General features: G+C 39.0%; 1 non-coding gene across 1 annotated transcript; it reads left to right on the top strand.

Annotated features, from left to right (window-relative positions):
• The first annotated feature begins 8,044 nt into the window (after positions 1-8,044).
• Positions 8,045-8,145, top strand: LOC127206750 (small nucleolar RNA U13). The gene has a single exon (XR_007832848.1). It is a non-coding gene; the product is annotated as a small nucleolar RNA U13 (small nucleolar RNA).
• Positions 8,146-11,377: the final 3,232 nt, after the last annotated feature.

Below are 11,377 nucleotides of genomic sequence, written 5' to 3'. Positions count from 1 at the left end.
TTAAAGGCAGTAGCCACTGAAATATTGACCAGAACTATGTCCACAGGGAATAACATTAAATAGTCCCTAACTTGGGGGGCTACAAAGAGAAGGAAGCATAAAAGTATGTTCTGTCTACTTTACAAATTTCATTGGGAATTAAAACAGGAAGGAGAAGATGAATGACATGCCCCAGACAGCTCATGCTAAAAATAAAACATGTCTCCTTAAAATAAAATTTTTAAAAAGGTCAGGAATTTAAACTTTGGTCTCATCAATATTCAGATTTCACCAAAAGCAGTTAGTCACCCCAAGGACTGATGGATGCCTTGCTTCATTTGGGGACCATTTCCACTCTGATGAGCAAGAGCACCAAACTAATATAATAAAATAAAAATGGAATTATTAAAAAGAAATGTCTCTAATATCTGACTGTGAAAATGGAAATTTTAATTTCCAAATATAAACCGATAGTGATAGCTTACTCTGGGGTCAGTTCGTATGTGAGAATCAGGTGACCTGTTGCTTCCAAGTTGATTCTAAGGGCCTAATTGATATCTTCAAGATTCAGAGTTCAGACTGGAGAGTTCAAAGCAGCATTAGGGAGATCAGCTGTGGTGAGTGGAGACCGTGTAATCCCTATCTAGCCTTCGTGCTCTGCTCACGTGCTGGTGTACCTGCACAAGAATGGCTGACAACAGAGGCTGGATGTCACAGTAGCTGTCTTCCTGGTTGTTGGGTGCCTCTTTCAGTACCAGATGTTCATATGTGGGGAGAAGAAAGTTCTTCACACTTCATGTCCAGTCCTTCAGGAGATGGCCCATACGCTTTGCCTTTAAACTTTCCTATCCTTCACCTTCAGGTATTTCTTATTTCCAGGCCCCCTAATAAACAGTTAAGAAAATACTTTACTTGTAAATCTATATGTTCTTATTTTGGGGATACTTCTGCCCAAGGAGAAAGATTACGTCTATAGTGACATACTCATTGAGAAGATAACCCTTACTGCTGAATGTTAGGGCCAGTTGTCCATAGGACCACGGAACCGTGGTGCAGCAGTCTTTAGAAGTCTGTAGCCACACGCTGAACTGACATAACTGTAAGTTAAGACTGCCCTTTTTTATCTTCCAGCAGCCTGTTGTTGATGCAGGTATAAGCTAAGGACTGAAGGGACTATGCATCAATCATTGATGACAATGTGGTTCTGGAACACTTGCTCATGCAGCTACCCTGTGTCCTCTACCCATGCTCAGCCATTATTTCAGGCGTTATTTCAGACATTCATGACAATATCATAATTGGGTCTTACCTAATCTTATGACTCAGTGGGTCTGACAAACCCAACATTGAAGAAGCATCTCTTGCCATGTGTTTGTAATTGCCCTCATTTGTAAGGTAGGTCTCTTGATTTCATGTTCACATGCCACTTAGACATCAATAATTTCTCCTCGTCTACTCCTCTGTTACTGACAATATAATGACAATTGTCTAGGCTTTTGTTGGTAATTAGATTATTCTCAAATATAATAATGGAAATTCTAAAACAAAAATTGATAGGTGACCAAATTTGCAAAATATAGCATGGATTAAAAAAAAAAAATCTATGTTGATTTTGTGTAGAAAATGAACAAATCTGTCTTCTTTTTTTTCACTGGTTACTATCACATACGGACGCTTTTAAGCACAAAAAATGTTGCACGGTTCTATAGTGAGATTTGTTGATGTTGTTGTTCTTCTTATTTTATTAAAATGACAACTAAAGGGTTTTTTTTTAGCATCTTACAATTTCTCATTACTGACTGCATAAAATCAGTCTTGTAGACTATTGGTAGATATGTGATATAGTTTATGGATAATAAAATAAGAAAACTATTATTAATTTTAATATAATACTCAAAAGTAAATAGGAGATATGTATAATATATGGCTGAGCACATAATAACATTTCTAAATTGTATATTTTTAATAAATTAAGTAACCCACCAAATAATCCATTAAAAATATTTTAAAGTTTCTCAACTCCTACTTTTTCTTAGAACTTAATGACAATGTACTTTTCATTTCTCCAAAATTTCAAGGTGTGTGGGACTTCAGGAAATGAGGTCCAAACATAGAAGAACCAACCATTTAGAGACATTGATAATAAATATCTTTTAAAGAAAATACTTAAGTTGCGTGAACAGAGAATTCATGGGAGAATTAGCACATGATGATGTCATAGACACCAAAGCAAGAAAGTAGGTGGTGGCGGTGGGGGGTTAGGTAACATACTGTAGTTTAAAGGTAAAAGATATCTTTTAGATTGGAGGCTAAGATTTCACTCATGCCCTTGAGGAGGGCAGGTTTAGTACAGGCTGAGGATGGAATAAAATTGTGTTTCACCTGAGAAGCAAAAGCGAGCTGAGAAAAACACAAAGTTATCTTTTTCTTTTTACCATTTTAAAAAATGTTTTATTAGTATATATAAATTGCACATAATTATAGGCTTACTTATGATAGATTTACACATGTATATAATGTATAAGAATCTTCATTTATAATGAATTAGGAAGTATTTCTTCCCTTCTATTGTCTATAAGAAGCTATGTGCAATTAGTTATTATATCTTTCTTAATGATTTAGTAGAATTACCTTTTAATATCATGCCACTTTTTTTGTTGGAAGTATTAAGATTAAATCTCTTCATTGCCCCTGGGAGTACAAACTTGTACAGCCGCTATGGAAGTCAATATGGTGGTTCTTCAGAAAATTGGGAGTCATTCAACCTCAAAGTGCTCCATCCTACCACACTTGCTCAATTATGTGGATAGTGGTTTTATTCATAATAGCTGGAAAGCATAAACAGCCTATATGTCCTTCAACTGAAGAATGGATAAAGAAAATGCACTACATTTACACAGTGACATAGGAATAGTGTTATTGTGGTCTCTGTAAAAATTCAAAAGCTGATTTCTGTGTCCCCAATATGTGATTGTAATCCTTGTTCTGAGAATCTCCTGTCTAAACTTTGCTCCCCAGTTACCCCCTGATAAAGCAACTTAACAGTCAATCACTGAGGAGAGAAGAGACTATAGATGGATTTCCTGCCAGCCAGGGGAGGAGAAGAAAGAGGGAAGAAGTGGGGATTAAGCCACAGGCAGAGGTCCAGGAGAAACCGTGAGAAAAGAGAAGCTGGAGCAAAGAAAGTGAAAAAATGCAAGTATCTCAGGGATTTTGGCAAAGTACATGCCAGGCTAGCTTATAGGGTTAATATAGAATTATATTGCTCAGTTATTGTGTCATAAAGCTTATTAAACAAACATAATAGCCCAGTCGGAATTACTTGGGTATAGTTGGGTTAAGACAGAAACTACAACACACTCACATTTATAAAAGTAACACCCAACACAATGGAGTATTACTCGGCTGTTTTAAAAAAGAATCATGAAATTTAAAGACAAAAAGACAGAACTAGAAAATAAAATCATCCTGAGTGAAGTAACCTATACCCAGCAAGACTAATAGAGTACGCACTCACTTGTAAGTTGATACCAGCTGTTAAGTAAAGGATAGTCCCACTACAATCCACAGATCCGGAGACGTTAGATAGAGGGGTGAGGTCTAGAAGGTGATGCATGGGTCTCCCTGGGAAGGGGAAATAGAATAGATTTTGTTGGTGGGCTGGAGGTGGGTGGGGCTAGGAGTAGGAGGGATCAAGGGGAGGGAGAGAGTATGGGGAGAGATGACTGAAATAGATGGACATTAGGGAGCAATATGGAAAACCAAGGGTGGTGGGAACTTCCTGGAACCTGAGAGGTTGACCCTAGTGAGGACTCCTACCAATGGAGGATATGGAGCCTGAAGCAGCTATCTTCTTTACCCAGGCTAGGCTCTGAGTGGTGACACTAGGACACCAACCCAGCCACAAAATCAATGATTCAAAACCTGCCATGCCTGCAATGGTGGTACAGAGCTTGTGGGCATGGCCAACCATAATGACTGGTCTACCCCGAGCCCCACACCACAAAAGGAAGCACATGCTGGGGACACTGCCTAAATGGCCAGGATCCATAAGCTGAGTGGCTCAGAGACCTAGATAGGGCCAAACACGACTGATTTTAAAAATCCAATGAAATGATTCCTTATGATATTCTGCTATACTCATAGGATCAGTGGCTAGGCCAGTCATCATCAGAGAAGCTTCCTCCAGGAGCTGATGGGAACAGATACAGAGGCCCACAGCCAGACATTAGGCAGACCTCAGGGAATTCCATAGAAGATGGGGAAGACAAATCATAGGAGCCAGAGGGGTCCAGGACACAAGGAGAGCACTGCCCGCAGAGCCAACTAAGCAGGTTCTGTGACTGAGACTGAAGTGGCAATCACAGAAGCTGCATGGGTCTGCACCAGGCCCTCTGTGCACATGCTGTGGTTGTTTAGCTTGGACTGTTTGTTTGTTTGTTTGTTTGTTTGTTTTGGGACTCCTAACAATGGGAGTTGGAATGAATCTGACTCTTTTTTTTTTAATTATTAATTTATTCTTGTTACATCTCAATGGTTATCCCATCCCTTGTGTCCTCCCATTCTTCCCTCCCTCCCCTTTTCCCCTTATTCCCCTCCCCTATGACTGTTCCTGAGGGGGATTACCTCCCCCTGTATATGCTCATAGGGTATCAAGTCTCTTCTCGGTAACCTGCTGTCCTTCCTCTGAGTGCCACCAGGTCTCCCCCTCCAGGGGACATGGTCAAATGTGAGGCACCTGATGACTCTGACTCTTTAGCCTGTTCAAGAGACCTACTTCCTCCTATTGGGTTTCCTTGTCCAGCCTTGATATGAGAGTATATGCCTAGTCTTGTTGCACTTTGTTATGCTGAGTTCAGTTGATAGCCCTGGGAGCCTGCTCATTTCTGAAGGGAAAGCAAGGGAGAAGTAGGTCTTGGAGAGAGGGGAGGTAGGAGGGTTGAGAGGAGGCTTTGGGCTGGGATGAAGTGTATGAGAGAAGAACAAATTAAAATTTCTTTAACAGAATATAGATGTGTCCCAATTATTTATTTATTGTTTAATTATGCTCATGAGTTTTGTCTATTTCACTTAATTCATTGAGATTTATGTCATGCATTGTCAAATAATAATACTTACTTATGAATAGAATAATAATACACTATCTACAAACTCTGTGATGCCTTTATTCAAGCCATAATGTTGAAATTGTTATGAGTGTCTCCTGAGGACTCTCAACTGGAATACTAGCAATCTTGATGGGTCAAAAGTGACATTCTTAGCTGGGAGAAGCATCTGTTTGCTTCTTCATAATGGTGGGACCAAACTTTCTCCTGAGATCACCAAGTACCCTGAACCGTAGGGAGGAACTAGCCTCTGATTAAAGTCTGCTAATCTAGAGGATTGCCAACAACACTGCTCTTCACAAAGGTCTAAGTTGAACTTTCCCCCGATTGTTACTGCTTCCTATTTCAGTGCTTTTTAGTTTGCAAGTCCCTCCTCACTTTGATCTTAATTTTTTTAAAGAGCTAAAAAGGTGGAAATGTTTACAATTGACTTCAGATCTTTCTAATGGAGGCATTTAATAATGTAAAAGTTTCGGGTAAACTTCAGCTTGGCAGCATTTCCCTGTATTGTGGTTTTGATTTCACTCCATAGAAAATATCTTCAGGTTTTCTTTATGAATCTTTGTTTTTTAATTTTAAAAATCATTTTCATTTTACATGTATGATTGCTTCCCCTGCATGTATATAAGTATACTACATATATGCCTGATGCTGAAAGAAGCTAGAGGAGTGCAAAGAGCCCCCTGGAACTGGGGGGGTTATAGACAGTTGTGAGAGTTGGACCCTGGTCTTCTGCAGTAGCAGTCAGTCTTCTTTTTTTAAATTTTAATTTTATTAATTTATTCAGATTACAACTCAATTGTTATCCCATCACTTGTATCCTCCCATCCCTCCCTCCCTCCCGTTTTCACCCTATTCCCCTCCCCCAGGTCTATGACCGAGGGAGACCTCCTCCACCCCTATATGGTCATAGGCTATCAAGTCTCATCTTGGTAGCCTGCTTATTCTTTGAGTGCCATCAGGCCTCCCTGCAGTCAGTGTTCTTGTCCCTCAGGCATCACTTCAGGCCTACGGACTGACATCTTACTGATGTTTATCTACAGGTTTATCAGCATCTAAGAATCAGGTCTATAAGCACAATTTGCCATTCTTTGTTAATCATATTAGCTCTAAATATAGTTTTAAGGTATATATAGCTCATGTTGGATTTTTCTAATTTCTCAAAGATTTAACCCTACACAAGTCCTCTTTACCTGTGGCAAGTGTCCTGTGTTACAGCCCACTTTGATGTTAATAAAGCAACCTTGTGTCTCTTTGTCTTAGTGTTTGCAGTATCATTTTACTTTACAAAATCATATCACTTTAATTGTGATCTACATATGATTCTGTATTTAAGCAGAGATTTTCTTTAGAAGTCACATGATCTTTATTTTTCATCCAATCTAACAATTTCTGATTTTTAAGTTGGAGTGTTTAAACTATATTTCTGAGATTATTCATATAAGCAGTTTAAGTCAAACCCTTTGCCATGTGTTTTTGTGTTAGCCTTGCTTGCTCAGTTATTACCTGCTGTGCTTCTGCTGATAATATTAGCTTATCTCCACTTCTTCTTCTATAGCAATTTCTCAGAAGCATGACATATGCATCCTTAACTCTTCAAATCCTACATTCATGTGTCGTGTAAGGAAGGACGGTCCATGCATTTCACTATGATCATCACTGGACTGACCTATGCTGTGCCAGAAAGATACTAGCACTTTTTCTTTAAGCACTAATAACTCAAAGAGATTAAAATTAGAAAATTATGCCTAATATTTCTTGGGTTTTTTCTATCTTTATGTAGATACATTTTCTATGTGGTGTTATGCTCCTACAGCCTGGACAAGTTACACACACACCATACTTGTATATATGCATGCATATATGTATGTATGTAGCACTGTATGTCATATTATATTTAAAGGCTTCTTTCCCCAGTCTCTGTCAGAAGCATGGATGGAGTTTTCTCTATTATTCATTGTGAGAACCTTGTTGAGCTCCTTCAGTCAAACGCACAGAACTGTGGGACTCCCCCTTGTGACTGCACACTCCTAGAGATTTTAGCTTTCAGACTTGTCTCTGGAAGTACATGGATTGGTTTAGCTTTTCCTACCACGTTCTGCTTCCACAGGAGCACCTGCCTTATAACTCTCATATTTATCCGTCTCTCTAACTTTGAGAGCAATGACAACACTATGACACCACTTCTCTGGAAAATGGAAAAGGACATTTTGGGTTGCAGTTTGTTTAGCTTTTCATTTATTGTTAGGATGGGATGTTGATTCCAAATGCCTCACATACTAGGCCAGAAGCTGAAATTCATTATATTTTAGTATGATTATTATTTTTTACTCTACCAAATTTGTCATGTTAGAACTGGTAACATGTTGTGTACTCTACCAAAAGCCGGAGTTCTGGCCAATGAAGCAGGCTGCTTTGTGAGAAAGAAGTCTTCAGTTTATAAAGGAATAGAGACCAGAATTAGAGGAAGAAAGCCTGGATCAGAGCATTTGTCATGGCTAATAATGTCTGTTCTTTTGGTTAAGTTGCTTTAATTAGCTATCTCTAATTAATACTGTCCACATATTAAGTGAGCTTAACCTCTGAAATGATTTGTAATAGAAGCATTAGGGATGAAGACGAATATAAATGAAAACCTATTTCTAATACTTGCAAACTGACTTCTTAAATCTGTACACACGTTCTCATTCAACAACAACAACAGTCCATCTTGGGGCTGAGGGGATGGTTTGGCAGTTAACACAGCATACTGTTCTTGCAGAGGACCCAAGTTCAGTTCCCAACCTCCATGTTGGTCCAGTCAAACGTGCCTATGACTCCAAGTCTAGGGGAATCCAACTCCTCTGCCTTCAAGGACATCCCACACCCAGAACCAGGCATACAGACACACACACACACACACACACACACACACACACACACACACACAATTAAAAATAAAGATAAAAATAGAAATGTTAATACTTTTGTAGTTCATAAGCAGGATGACTGTGTCACATGGTTGAGTGATGTGTGCCTCTCTCAAACCATGTCACAGTGTTGGCACAATATCCAACTGGTGTGAACTTAGAAGCGGGGAAATAATGTCAGTCCTCTGCCAAGGAATTCCTTTGATCCCCTCGGCTTAAATGACAAACAGCCCCTGGCTCCAGCCAATCCTTCCACCATAACTCTGTCTCCTTCCACACCTTAAAGTGAGCCCCACAGAACTCGGCGTGTTTCTGGAACAGGCCACAAATGTTCATTATCAGTGTTGAAACAGTCACTTAACTGGAGCCATATGATACAGCCAAGCATTTTCTAACATTAACAATTATACATGAGGAGTAATTACACCGAACTAAAAAAATGTATCAAATGGTTTCTTGAGGAAATGTTACACTCTGTTGCGATGAGAAAATGTGTATATTAGATTAAGTAATGATTAACTTCAAGTCACCATTAATGCGTTGGTGTCACATTAAAGGAAGAAATAAAAGCATTTTCCCTTGGAGTTACTTAACCAAGATCAAGGCCATATTGGAATTCTCTAGCTCATGCCCCAGGTGTCTTGGTGTCTTCTGCCCTCTTTGTCTGCATGGACCATCATGAAGGCTGTCCTTACGTCTGTCCCTGTGTCTCTCTGTTGTATGAGCTCAGTGCACTTGTCCCTAACAAAGGGCTTTATTCTATATCTACTGACTGGCATGGAAAGCATCACATGGGTAAAGAATGGGATCGCTTACAGAGAATTTCAACATAGCATTTACAAAGATTAAGTCAAGGACTCCAATTGAGGAAGATAACAAACCATGACTGGTTGCTTTCTAGTTAACCAGGGGGTGGATCTGCATGGGAGGGGAGATAGGGAGGAATTGGGACGGGTAGAGGGAGGGGAAACTGTAATCAGGATATATTATGTGTGGTGGGGGGGCAAGTCTACTTTCAGTTAAAAACAAACAACCAAACAAACAAACAAACACCCATTGTGGTCACTGATGAGATAATATTTCTCTGAGTAAGTTTGTAGATGCCTTACCTTAAGCCTTGGACAAAAGTCATACATCTCTCTCCCCTGAACAGTGTACATACACCAGCCATTATTTTGTTTGGCACTTCAGTGGTTGTATGGAACCGTGTAGACTGCCTCTCTCAGTGAATCGTGTCTGAACGGTAGACTCCTGTTCTTCTAGGACAGAAGCATACTGCTTGCTCTCTGCATACTCACTGTCTCTCATCTGACTAATGCTCACTCTGTTCATCTCTGCTTTCATTTATGCAAAAGAGATAAATTCTGCACTTTATTCCCCTAATTGTCATAATAAACTAATGAAAGGACATTAAAAAAAGAAAAAAGAAAAGAATGAAAAGAAAGGCTTTTTCTCTATCTAACTGCCTGGTCTTCTAAGTGGTACATTAGCCAGCAGCATTAATAGCTCCATACACTTGTAGTCAGCATTAGCTTTTCATCTTAAAACTAATTACTGCATTACAAAGGAATGCATGAATATAAGAACAAAGACGGCAGACATGCTGAGCACCACCTCACCACACACAGGAGTCGAGCATAAAACGATGAGCAGAGAGAGCTGCTAAAGACAAAGCCTTTAATTTAACACCAAGGCGTGGAAAGGAGCTTTTATCGTGTTCATTAATATAAAAGGCTCAACACTAAGTTGTTACGATCTCTCATTAGAAATATGATTCACTGTCACTCAGGTTATGTATTTGGTAAGGAGATGCTAATAATTAAATTAACTAGGTAAAAAAGAAAGTCTAATAACTCGCATTGGTGTAGTAAGGCATGACTCAGTTCCTAAGAGCCAGGGCTTTGGGAGTGTCCAGGTTCTTTGTTTGTTTGTTTGTTTGCTTGGGTAGCTAGTTAAAGAAATGTGTGCTCATCCAGGCTCATCCAAGACTGGTGGCCAAGGGTATAGAACTGGGCTTCAGACTACCTGGAAGAGGTTTAACAGTGTGGCCCCAACTCCACCTATTAAGTTAGTCTTTGCCAGAAGTTCAGGTGGCTACTTATTGGCAGTTCTCCAGATGACTGCATGGAGCACTTAGAACTGAGATCCAATTATAAAATTCCATGTTGATTTAGGATTTAAATTCTCCCGCCCCCCCCCCTCTCATGCGTGCATGCATGAATGTGTGTGTTAGTCAGAAAACAACCTCAGGCATCTTTTCTCAGTTATTTACTCATTTTTTTTATTCTTTGAGATAAGGTCTCTCATTGTCCTAGAACTTGACAAATAGCCTAGACTTGAATAGTAAGCCACTGAGATCTGCCTATTTCTACTTCCCAAAGGCTGGGATTACGAGGCCTTGGCCACTACCTCCATTTTTCTTTTAAATGTGCATCCTGGGAGAGCGAGCTTATGTCTTAGTACTTAGAAACCAATGGAACCAACTCCCAGCCCTAATACAGTTATGTTGATGGCTTCTCTGATTCAGCCCTAATTATAGGGTCTTTAAGGAATATATTAAAAACTAAACACAATGCCAGATATTTTCAAAATAACTTGAAGATGAAGTGATTACTCTGGTTTACCTCATAAATACTGTTTTATAAGTTGTGCAGTACAGAGAGGATATGAGAAACTCAGTGTATTATTGGATAAACAGTGTTTAATCAGTTTAAAGCCTTGCTTGAAAATGAACTGAGTTTTGTAGCTGTAAGAAAGCCTAGATTAGTTGATATTCTGACAACTCTGCTGGCTTTCTTAGGACAGTATCTCCCACCCCAGTCTCTTCTTTGGTTTGATCCCAAACTGTAATAAATTCTTGGCATATTTTCCTATCATTTTTCATGACATAAATTCTCATTTACACTAAAAGACTATCTTATTTTTTTCAAGACAGGGTTTCTCTGTGTAGCCTGGATTCACTTTGTAGACCAGACTGGCCCCGAACTCAGAGACCTGCCTGCATCTGTCTCCCAGGTGCTGGGATTAATGGCATGTGCTACCACCACCTGCCTATTTTATTCATTATTTACTATTTTCTTTGCATTCTTTTTCTTCGAAAGCCTTTTATTCTTTTTCCTTCTCAACTTATGTCAAATGACATTGTTGAGGTCTTTTTTAATACAGATTTTTATGTTAAAAATATCCTAGGTATTAGGGTTAAGTATCTATTTTACATAATTAATATATCTTTAACATGATTAATGAGAAAGTTTTGATCATTTGATATTTGAAGAGCAAAAAGTAGAAATAAATATTCAATGACTTCCTCAGATGAAAAATAAAAATGGAAGCAATAAAATATCCATTATTTTCCAGGGTAGGAGTCATCAAATTCAGCAGTAT

This window comes from Acomys russatus, chromosome 23 (assembly GCF_903995435.1).
Source record: "Acomys russatus chromosome 23, mAcoRus1.1, whole genome shotgun sequence".
Classification (NCBI taxonomy): Eukaryota; Metazoa; Chordata; class Mammalia; order Rodentia; family Muridae; genus Acomys; species Acomys russatus.
Note: the sequence above shows the minus strand (reverse complement) of the source record. Positions and strands in the feature narration are given on the sequence as shown.